At 40.6% G+C, this 12,172-nt stretch overlaps 1 long non-coding RNA gene across 3 annotated transcripts in view; it reads left to right on the top strand.

Moving 5' to 3' along the window:
* The window catches only part of LOC144825264 (uncharacterized), a 484,671-nt gene that overhangs the window by 260,862 nt on the left and 211,637 nt on the right, over nucleotides 1–12,172 (top strand). The window contains exons 4-5 of one of the 3 annotated variants that reach the window (XR_013609365.1): nucleotides 11,527–11,627; nucleotides 11,742–11,837. The exons of the other annotated variants lie outside the window; for them this stretch is intronic. This is a non-coding gene — a long non-coding RNA (uncharacterized LOC144825264). The remainder of the gene's footprint in view (nucleotides 1–11,526; nucleotides 11,628–11,741; nucleotides 11,838–12,172) is intronic. 3 annotated transcript variants of the gene reach the window in all.

Below are 12,172 nucleotides of genomic sequence, written 5' to 3'. Positions count from 1 at the left end.
GGTGTTAAAGGATTGGAAGACGGACTCCGCTCAATAGGCTTGCCTTTTCAAGGGACTTTGATGTTTGAGGAGGAGTTTGAGGGGAAATTGCATAAATGATTCAAGGAGAAAAAGCACTATTTCTCCTTTAAGCAGTCCTCTGCTGCTAGTGTTTCCTCTAAGCCTAAATCTTTTTTCCATCCACCCTCTCGTAGGCAGTTTTCCTGGGGCCACGGGAAGTTCTCTTCTGGTTAGGTTCGGGACAGGAAAGCTAAACCCCCCCTTCCAAACCATGTTCCTGACTATATGGCTGCAGATCCTGTATTTTTGGTTGGAGGTCGGTTGCTGTACTTCCTACCAGCTTGGGTGCAGTCCTGTTCAGACGTATAGGTGCTGGACATTGTTCGTCAGGGACATGCCATTGAATTCTCGCTGCCTCCTCTGGAATCAGAGATTCGTCTGACTCCTTGGCTGTCCTGCCTGCCAAAGAGGTCTGATTAGTGTCTGGGGGTCGAGTCTCCCTTGCAAAAATGGGCAATTCAGGTGGTTCCTCCTCTGCAGATGGAGAGGAGGTTTTACTCTCTGATATTCCTGGTTCCCAAAGTGACAGAGGGGTTCAGGCTGGTCCTGAACCCCCCTGAAGGCTCTGAACAAATGAGTGGTTCATCCGCCTTTTCAGATGGAGACTCTTCAACTGGTGATTCTGTTGGTTCTTACAGGCCATTTCATGTGCACCCTCAATCGCCAGGACGCTTATTATCTCGTCCCGATTCACCCCAGCTCTCGTCTGCAACTGAGGTTTTCCATTCAGGGCCCTCATTTTCAGTGTCAGGTCCTGCCTTTCGGGCTGAGGTCGGCTCTGCGAGTGTTCACCAAGGTGGTGGCTAAGTTGGTGGCTTCCTCGCATCTTCAGGATGTCCTGGTTTACCCTTACCTGGATGATTAGTTTATTCATGCTCCCTCTTGGGACCAGTTTTTGGTGGATCGGGAAGTGGTGTGCTCTGTGTTGAGGGCTCATGGATTTCTTCTGTATCTTCCTAAGTGTCAGCTGGAGCTCTCTCAGGACTTAACTTTCATTGGAGCTCGCTTTCTCAACAGTGTGTTCCTGCCAGTCCCCCGGGTGGTGACTTTAGGGATCTTGCTTGGAGATTCTGGGAGGGGGGTTCTTTTTCTGTCTGCCTCTGGTTGCGGCTTCTGGGTCCAATGGCGGCGACGGTGTTTATGGTGGCTTGGGCTCATTTTCCCCTCAGTCCTCTGTGGTTGTATTTGTTGACTCGTTGGGATCCATTGTCTTGCAGTCTGTCCCTTCGGATTCCAGTGTCTCCTTCCATCCTCCTTGCCCTGCTCTGGTGGACAGTGTTGACCCATCTTTCTAGGGGGCTGCTGCTTCAGCTCTCTACTCCAGTGGACCTGACTACGGATGTCAGTTCTTTCAGGTGGGGAACAACCTTGGGTTTGCTGTCTCTTCAAGGTCGATGGTCTTTTCTGGAGTGTCAGCGTTCTTCCAATCGGCGGGAGTTGATGGCCGTGTACCCTGCTGTGATGGGGTTTGGCGTCCAGTTGCCAAGGCGCAATGTGTTGATGTGTTCCGACAACATAGTGTCAGTGCCTACCTTAATCATCAAGGGGTTTCCCGGTATGGAGACTCTCTTTTAAGTCAACCAGAACCAAGGATAGAAAAAGTGCAAACAGCTGGGACTCTAAAAACTCAGAGTAAGACGGGGAAGAATAATCACCTGGCATTACCACTTATAATACTGTTTGCAATGATAACTATAACGTATTAGGAAAGCACCTGCCCCTATTACAGGTGGTTACAGGGTTGACTGGGATGGTTTCTTCCAGACCATAGATTACATTCTTTTTTTTTAAACATTTTTTATTTTACCAAAAATTTCAATCAGTACATGGTTATTTCTCAATAGGCAGTGCTTACAATCATTGCATTCAGGAATATAATGTCTTGTTTCCTCATACATATCTTTAGTGTTCATCAATGTAAATCTTGGGCACACAGTTGCAAGATATTGTCTTACAGCACAGAGCATTTTTACTGTTGTCTCCATTAGTCACTGTTGTCTGTTATTGTTTCCTCTTGCGGGGGTTCGCATATATTTCCACAAAAGGTGTTCCAGTTACCCTACACACGGGTCCATTTTTTGGGGCATCTCCTATGTACATGAATTGCCTGCTCCGTTACCATAGCATTGTCCATATCACAGCACGAGTTTTGCAGTGTAGGAGTTTGTCCCGATCCCCAGTTATGAGCAATATTTCGCTTCACCAGTGTCATGCCTAGTGTTACCTAATCCTGCGCCATGTGATTAAGGTCTGTTGGCTCCCATATATTGATTAGGCATCTTTTTGGTTCGGGTGGAACTTCTACCCTTGTGACCTGTGAGATTGTGTTCAGGACCGCTTCCCTATACAATATGATTTTAGGGCATTCCCAGATGGTGTGGAGAAATGTGCCAGCCAAGCCGCATTGTCTAAGGCAGAGCGGTGTTTCAACTACTCCCAGTTTATGTAGTAGCGTCCGTGTGTAATATATTCGGTGTAAAACATTCCGTTATATTAATCATAGTTTAGAGGGGATCGCTACCTCTTTGGGGGACGACAGCGCTTCCTGCAAGTCCGTCTCGTCCAGTATACCCGGGTCTGGTTCTCATTGTTCCATAAGGGCTATCATGGGATCTGGCAGGTTGTTTATGATTTTCCTGTCTACCAGGGAGATGGCTTTTTTACTTAGATGGTCTGTGAGGAGTCTGTCTTCTAAAGGCGAAGCTTCCGGTAGCTCTGTGCCTTGTGGGATTACGTACATGAGTGCGTGTCTAATTTGCGTATATCTAAAGGTCTCTGTCTGTGTTAATCCATATGTGGTCTGAAATTGGGTTAGTGGAACAACATTGCCCCTTTTCCAAAGATCTTCGACTTTGATAATGCTTATCAGGTCCCACTGTCTGAACCCCTTTGTATTTTTCAGTTTGCCTAGGCATCTGGTGTCCCATAATGGCGTAGTCTGTATTATCACTCCTTTCAAGCCCATTTTGCGCTGTGCATCAAACCATATGCGAACTGTATGTGCCGTTGGGCCTGTGAGTGGCGATCGTCGTGTTTTGTTGTATAGAGTCCCCATGATCCCTTCTCTATCAAGGAGGTGTCTGACCATGTGGAATGCAAGCTCATCCTGCGGCATGTGAAGCCATTGGTTTATGACCATGAGTTGTGATGCCCAATAAGACTGTTGTATGTTCGGGAGGGCGATTCCACCATCATACCATCCCCGCATGAGTTTGTGCAGGGCAACCCAACCTGCGTTACTGGCCCATAATAGGTTTGTTACTTCCACATTTATTGCCGTGAAGTATGTGGGGGCACAAGTGAAAAGAGTGTTTTGTAGGGCATAAAGGAATCTGGTGAGGGCCATCATCTTAAAGAGGGCTGCTATCCCAAGCAGTTTCAGCGTCAGGGAGTGCCAATGTTTGACATCGCTGTGGAGTCGTGTCAGGGTCTGTGTGAGGTTTTCTGCAATGAAGCATGTGTGGCTATGTGTGATATATATGCCCAGATATTTGAATCCTGACTTGTTATTTGTATTTTGCAGTGACGTGCGAGCCTCGGCGGGGGGCCGTTGAGTACGTAAATGAGTGACTTTCCCCAATTTATCGTGTAGCCGGAAAACTGCCCATATACAGCGCATATATCTAGTAGCACATTTATGAAGCGTGCGGGGGACGACAGGTAAAGAAGCATATCATCCGCATGAAAGCGAAATGAGGTCCTCCCAGCCTGTCATCCATTTCAGTCCACGAATAACCAGATCCTGCCGGATCCACAACGCTAAAGGTTCTAGCACCAGCGCAAAGAGTAGCGGAGATAGAGGGCATCCCTGCCTTGTTCCCCTTCCCAGAGGAAAGTCTGCTGAGATGCGGCCATTCACTACTACGTGTGCCAGTGGTTTTGCGTAGAGGAGCTCCACCCAGGCGCAAAATAGATTACATTCTTTATAGGTAAAACCATAGAGGAAGAATCACAAAGAATTATTTTATGCCAACTTTACATGATACCACTGCCTCCAAAAGTTTTTTTGTCTGTACAGATTGTAACATGTGCAACTATGACATTACTGGCCTCTCGGAGTTTAAATATATATTTCAACCAAAACATCTAAGATCAACCAGATTATCAACTGTAGTAGTGTCTACACTGTATATGTAATTATCTGTTAACTCTCATTGATCTATGTAGGATGCATCATACGGGCCTTGGCATTAAAAATTCAAGAACACAGTAGAGCAGTTAAATAGGTGGATATTCGTTACCCCCTAGCTCGGAATGCAAAAGGGATGTATCCGGGTAATAATAGTGGTCTTACTTTTTATGGTATTCAACTAGTTTCCAGCTAAGTGTGATTGGTAATTAGTCATGAGACAAGTTGAGGCTAGATGGATTTATTGTCTAGATAGAGTGGAAAAAAAGGCTGACTAAAGAAAATGAACTTCACTAATTTTTGTAATACTGTTTGCTTGCGTGATATATAATGCAACAAGTCATTTGGTAGATTAAACATGGAATGAGGGCCCTTTATTCTTTTATCGTCGACGATGATATGAGACCAGTTAGGCATTTTGTCTTAAGTTAGTATTATGTCTTAAGGTAGTATTTTGTCTTAAATTAGGATTTTGTCTTAAGTTAGTATTTTGTCTTAAGACCAAAACTTAAGACAAAATATAAACTTAAGACAAAATACTAACTTTACTACTACTACTAATTGCCTTCTGTGAATACCAAAATTAGTAAATTTAGGATTTTGTCTCAGATTAGTTCTGTGAATCAGCCCCAAGGTCGCTAACTGTTCTTAAATATAAGTGAGGGTGAGGTGTACTCTTTGAACAGCTCCAACATGGCACCCCTATTAGCGATTTCTCTAATAGGATATTTTTCTTTTTACCAAATAGAGTGTTTTTTTTTAGGAACATGTAGAATGGATGGTTTACAGTATAATGCCCGAGTGCATATATAAATGCAGACAATGTGATACTCACAGCAGCGTTGTGAGTGGTCTGAGCACAGTGGTCCGGTGCTCATACAGGGGCTGGCAGGCTGTGCATGTTCTCCACCCAGGCTGCAGCCTGGGTGGAGAACATGCAAAGTGTGTATGATGGTTAGGGCGGCCCAAAGTGGCCGGTCAAACCATCATGAACTCTTAAGGTGCTGCCACCACTCATACCCCTGTGAGGCGGGGATCCCAGCCTCACTCCACCACTTCAACTGCAAGCTGAATACAAAAAACAAAATGATAATGACGGAACGTTATTATCATTTTGTTTTTTTGTATTCAGCTTGCAGTTCAAGCAGTGGGGCGAAGCTCCTCCTCCTTAGTGGGGGAGCCGCCGCTGCTGGGTTATGTTACTGAGTATGGCTGCAGGTATACACATTTTGGTATTAGGATGATATGTGGTGGATGTCCTGGCATGTATTGAGGACTAAGGCATTGCAGGTTTGCTACTGCTAGTTTCCGAAATGCCATTATGCAATTCTGTTAGCCACCAATAATGGAACCATATGTAGTTCATTCCATTTTGTAACTGTTTGTACCATTCTAATGTAGTGGCGGAAGTACTTCTTACATTATCAGCAAAGGCTCTTGGCTTCCCTCCTTGATTCCTAAGAAGTAACTGGAACTGAAGGTGGGATTTCCTGCTACTTCTAATTTAATGGCACATTTAACATGTTAGGTTGCACATGCTGATGAATGGAGGGAACGCGTGCCCTATGCCATCTTATGCGACTGAATACAGGTATATGGCTTTATAGCACAAGTTGTTGCTGATTTAGAAGTATGTTTGGTGCTTAGGTCTCACTCCCTATACCTGACATTTCTGGTATTGCTTAATGCACAGATTATCTAAATGTATTGACATCTGTACGTTTCAGATTTTGGACTCCTGGAAAGTATTACAATGCATGTAGAAAGGTGTGACTCAGAGCGGCTAGCCTCTTGTTGTTTGTTTTTATACGATCTGGTAGCCCCGTTTTGAATTTCATAAAAAGTATTTCGGACTAAGGCACGTTAGACCAAGCGCAAATACGACGTTTATTGGTATTTCCTATGTATATAATGGTTATTATGAGGTGGAACTCATCTGGTTATTATAATATGGTATTGTGTGAAGTAACCATAGGTAATAACTCTTTCATAAACGAGAATAGGTACATTTGCGTTGATTGGTTTTAAACTATTTAATTGAGATGGAGAAGATATTTGGCAACACAGATTTACAATAAACTGTGTTCCGCTGTGACTTGACGAACATTTTGTGCTTCTGTGGTGTTTACTATTGGATTTTTAACAGCTGTGATCTTGGTGGATATATGCCAATAACATGTACTTATTCAGGTGACACACAGTGATGTTTTTTTGGCCACAATTCATAATAAGTATGAATTTTATTTTGAAAAAGTAGTGAAGGTGGCGTCATATGAACTGAGACTAAGAGATTAAATATATGAGATGTTATGGCCTTTTCCATACAGATCTACTCCTCGTGCACTTCTTTTAGCAGCCGTAGCACTGGTAACAATCCTCTACACATAAAAAAAGATTGGTACAGATAAAAGCGAGTTTCTATTCTGTCCAAGAATAAGGAAGGTAACTTACATGTTGTATGGTACGAATGGCAAGGGGATAAAGTAGGCTAATCAAAGCACCCATCATATCAAGTTATAGATAATATTCATTTAAATCTTAAATGGGTTCTTAGATACATCAATTAGATGCTGTTATATAAAGCTCAGGTGGCCTGATGGAATTTAGATCACATTATGAGGAATATGAAATCATTTGAAGGCTTAATTATGTTGAATATGCAAGATTGATGCTGAATATGAAACAGAATTAGGTCAATGAAAGCGGCTACAAGTGTACATCATGTGTTTTAAACTATGTATATACATGGTTTTAACTGTTGTTTTGTTCAGGAGAGGGTAGGAGAAACACTGAAGGGTATAAGGGTCAAATATAAGACTGAGAGTGCACTTGAAACGGGTTTTATGTATGTTTGTAGGGACATTGTTGAAATGTTCTCTTGTAAACTTTGCAGCCCTGATAAAGTCATTGAGTTGGATGAAACACGTTGGCTGGACTGGCATCCCATTCTAATCTTGTATTTATAATAAACATAATTTTGCATGACCTGAAAACTGGCAATGATAATTTTTGTGACCTTTGGAATGTCACATTGAAAAATTAATCACTCCTGAATGATTCAGATGGAGTAAGGCATGACGTTGAAAAAGATGGGCAATAGACTAAGGAGCTATATGTGTGCAAATTGTATGAAGTAGTGGTGTGATTTCCCCTGACTTTTTGCCTCTACCGCCTACATTTTGACTGTGGTCTGGATTTCGTTTTTGTTGGCTTAGATGCTTTGGGCACTTTGCCACTGCTGATCGGTGTCAAAGTGCAAGTGCTTCCTGTGTAAATTGTGATTATGATTGGCTATCCATGATTGGCATATTAGGTTTACTTGTAAGTCCCTAGTAAAGAGCACAGTGTGTGCCCAGGGCCGTTAAATCAAATGCTACTAATGGTCCAGCAGCACTGGTTGTGGTACCCACATGAGTAGTTCTGTAAATATGTCTCAGACTTGCCACTGCAATGTCTGCATGCACAGTTTTGAACTGCTATGATGACTTGGCAAGTGCACTCACTTGCAGGCCCTAACCTCCCCTTTTCTCACATGTCAGGCACCCCTCAGGTAGGTCCAAGGTATCCTTTTGGGCAGGGTGCAGTGTATGTGAAAGGTAGTACATGTGCTAGTGTGTTTTCAATGTCCTGATAGTGAAATACTGTGCATTTCGTTTTTCATGATTGAAAGGCTGTCTGCCCCATAGGTTAACATGGGAGCTGATTTGTTACATCTTACAAGTGTAACTTTCCATTAGGACAAGGCTGAAAAATTAAGTTTAGGCTCTCCGAACTCAGAAATTAATCACACATCTGTTAGTGAAGGTGGTTTTAAACTGTGTGTTTGAAAATGCCACTTTTAGAAAGTGAGAAACGGAAATGGGCCTTGGCTCATAACCAGTCAGGCTAAACCAAATAAACTCTAAATAACAATACGTGTGCCAGGACTGATGGTTTCTTTAAAGAAAGTGATAATGGTCTTTATGAATAAAACATAAACACCTACTTCAACATTTGTATCATTTAATGATGTAGCTCAATGTTTTTCTTTTTACATTTTTTGAAATGATTTTACTGTGTGAGAAAAACAATTTAAACAATCAATACTATATACAAATATATACAAAATATACAACACATTAACAAGTGAACAAATTACACTTACACCACACTCATACCACTTTCGAACTTCACATGCAAATTACACAATTGTTCCTAAGAGCACCGCAGTGCAATTGAAGAAAAATTAAGATACAATCCAAAACATATTTCAATAGTAAGAATTGGTTAAACCAAAATGTTTGTAATAATTTTACAATTTTCAACAAATGATCAACTTCAAACAACAATGATCACTTCTTGGTGCAGGTGACCTGGGACTAGGTGGTGCGTGGTATTGCTGTATTGGGATCCCTGTTGAAAGTAGGGTTCCACCATTCTAGTTCTCACACCGTGTCCTAGCAACGCCGTGGACTATTTGTTGGAATACATGCCTTTCCTTACTTCTTAGAAAATGCCTGGGGTCAATTCTTTTTTTCTTTCACACGAAGAGAAACGGAGACACAAGCCGTACTCTAGTTGTAGGCGATGCTGGGATCTACTTTCAACAGGGATCCCAAAACAGCAATACCACACATGGGATTGGTTGTGTAGAAGACTTAAGAGTCTTATTGGTCCTGATGAGAACCCCATCATTTTGAGGGTTCGAAACGCGTCGACCTAGTCCCAGGTCACCTGCACCAAGAAGTGATCATTGTTGTTTGAAGTTGATCATTTGTTGAAAATTGTAAAATTATTACAAACATTTTGGTTTAATCAATTCTTACTATTGAAATATGTTTTGGATTGTATCTTAATTGTTCTTCAATTACACTGTGGTGCTCCTAGGGACAATTGTGTAATTTGCATGTGAAGTTCGAAAGTGGTATGAGTGTGGTGTAAGTGTAATTTGTTCACTTGTTAATGTGTTGTATATTTTGTATATATTTGTATATAGTATTGATTGTTTAAATTGTTTTTCTCACACAGTAAAATCATTTCAAAAAATGTAAAAAGAAAAAGATTGAGCTTCATCATTAAATGATACAAATGTTGAAGTAGGTGTTTATGTTTTATTCATAAAGACCATTATCACTTTCTTTAAAGAAACCATCAGTCCTGGCACACGTATTGTTATTTATACTTTTAGAAAGTGTGCATTCTCCTGTATAACATCCTGTGTGCCTCTGCCTGTTTGTGTATTCACCATCTGGTTTTGGAATGACAAGAAGTGGGGATGTGCATTCACTCTAGACAGTCACAAGAGTGGTTGAGGTGCGTCCTGCCTTTCTTGGGTGACTCATAGCCAGGCTGAATAGACTGTTCCGCATTTAGAATGGTGGGAAGAGTTTTCACTAACACTTGATAAGGCTGTGTCTGCTCTGCACAATGCTGTCTCCACCTCCTGTATTGAAGCTGGACCAGAGAGGACAGATCTGCTTTTACTGATCTCAGAGACTCCTGAAACAAAGACTACAAAGAGAAAATGGGGTATAAATATTAGACCTAAAACACCAGAACTTTAGATTACTTCTGGAATCAAGAGGAACCGCTGCCAAGGAAGAAGAATTGAAGAGCGCTGAGGTTGAGACTGCCCCTGTGCAGTGTGTTGCTTTTCTGGGTTGGCCTGCAGTTGCTGCTTCTGCCAAGGAGAGGACAAAGACTGGAACTTTGCTGTGAACCTGCTTGTGAGAATCGCCAATGGCTTGTGTGTGTTTGCCTCCTGTTCTGAAGTCTCAGGGCTACAAAGACTTCACCACTAGCTTCCCTGAACTCCACTGCTGGGAGTTTTGACCTGCCAAGAGGTGTCTGTTCCAGTTCTGGGCCTCTAAAAGTTGTTCCTGTTAATAGGAGCTGAAAAAGCTTGAAGAAACTAAGAAAACCGACACATCAGCCTTCCAGCACTTGTTTTTTTGATACCGAACCACAGTGCAGGAGGAATTTATGGGAGAACTTGTCGGTATCTGGAGACTGACTTAGATGGTGTAACTGATATGTGATATCCTCTTTTTTTCTGCAGTTTGTTGCTTTCTTCAAAAGATAGTTATGTGGTTTTTGAAGATTAAGGAATAGTCAAGTGAGAACCCAAGCAATTCCAGTCATTTTTGCATTAGTGGGCTGGTGGTTGTTGGAGGACAAGTGTATGAATTCATTTTTGCATGGGTTAAGTCTCAGAGAGAATACAGATGTCCGCTCTGTAGTCCTTTGAATGAAAGTTTCTGATTGTATATGTCTGAGGGGATTTGAGATTCTGAGATAGGGGTGGACATCATTGGCGGAGTATCATGTATCATTAATGTCAGAGATTCCATGTGAAGGTTATATAAGTTTGGAGAGAGTATTAGATAATAAAACTCTGCACTACATACAATTACTCAATATTACAATGATATAATATACAAATAGGCCAAGAAGTTTAAATCAGTGATGAAACAATATGCACGATGTTCTGTTGTAGTACATGGATAGATCAACGGTTTTAGCCCAATGCTTGAATTATAATTCATGTTCATTAGCCATTTAGAAATATAAGCAGTTTTGCATTTAGGATTTTGCAATTGTACATATAGAAATTTTATTTGAAAACATGGTAGATGTTTATGGCAGGGCTTCTAAAATGGGCCCTTCCAGTCCCTCTGACCTAAAGCTGTATTTGTAGATATATGGACAATAAAAAAAAGTAAAAAACTGGGGTCCCTATTATATTGTTTAAAACTGGGTATCCAGTTTATACAGTCCTTTAAATAGAAAAATAAAAGTGCAGGTACTCACTCTCTAAAATTAAAGAAGTGCAGGTGCTCGGTACCAGGCAATACCTGCCCATTTAAACAATTGGGTTCATATGTAGATACATGGAACACTGCCATTGTCTGCTTTACAAAGAATATCCTGTTTTGAGCATGGGAGAAATTCAGCCCCAACAAATTAAATATCTTATATGATTTTAGAAGATAAACTGACATTTTATGTAGCTTTAGAGAGACTGAATGGTTAATTCATATGCCAACATAAGTTCCAATACTGAGCAACATAGTTTACATTGAGTAGCTTGACAGCATCTTATGTGACTTATAATATCTGTCAAAGAAAAATGCAAAATCAATTGTCATAATGAGTTCAAGTCTTAATTTTGGGTTTGCAATAAAGCTGTGATATGCAGAGCCTTAGTATCAGTGCTCCTTTGCAATAAGAATATGTGAACTTTAAAGCAACATTAATGTTATGCACTCCCCTGTGCAACCCTAATGTTATGCACCACATACAAATATATTCATTTTCGTGAAAGCAGTAGTTCGCTAAATATTACATTTTCATTCTAGGAAACAGTAGACACAGAAGTGACCACTCCTTGTTCCATAAAATGGAACTGTGAACTTAAGTGCACAGACAGATGACATTGGAGGTTATACTTACCTATAAGGTACATTTAATAATGTAAAAATATAATTGTTAAGATATATGTAATAATAGTTCAACTTTCCACACAGAGGCAGAATTTATATATGTGTAGCTGAATTCATTTTTTTATTCATAGGTGGCACTTGGAAAGAAATACATCTAAAAGAAAGACTAAGAGTTACAGTAATATTCTTGAGAGATGTACAATCGCATACACTGTTTTCTGTAGTAGGTAAGGATGAATGACATAATTTATTGTCCAATATTTTAGCAATCAAAATCAATATTTTAGTAGCCAATTTCTTTCTGGTGCTCATTGAACCTTTTTCCTACAGCCCGAGCAATATTGAAATTGAATTAGGATGCTCACTTGTAACATGGCTATTAAATAATTGATAATTTAATATTTATTAGTTTGCATTTGATCAATGAGGCTGTATCTTTATAACCAGTTTTCTGTGGTTATATTTGTTATGTTGGATTTTAACATAATAATTGTAGATATGTTTTAAAACAAAACAAAACAGGTGTTGCTTTATGTATCTAATATGTATATCTATAATATGC

This window comes from Lissotriton helveticus, chromosome 3_1 (genome assembly GCF_964261635.1).
Source record: "Lissotriton helveticus chromosome 3_1, aLisHel1.1, whole genome shotgun sequence".
Classification (NCBI taxonomy): domain Eukaryota; kingdom Metazoa; phylum Chordata; class Amphibia; order Caudata; family Salamandridae; genus Lissotriton; species Lissotriton helveticus.
Note: the sequence above shows the minus strand (reverse complement) of the source record. Positions and strands in the feature narration are given on the sequence as shown.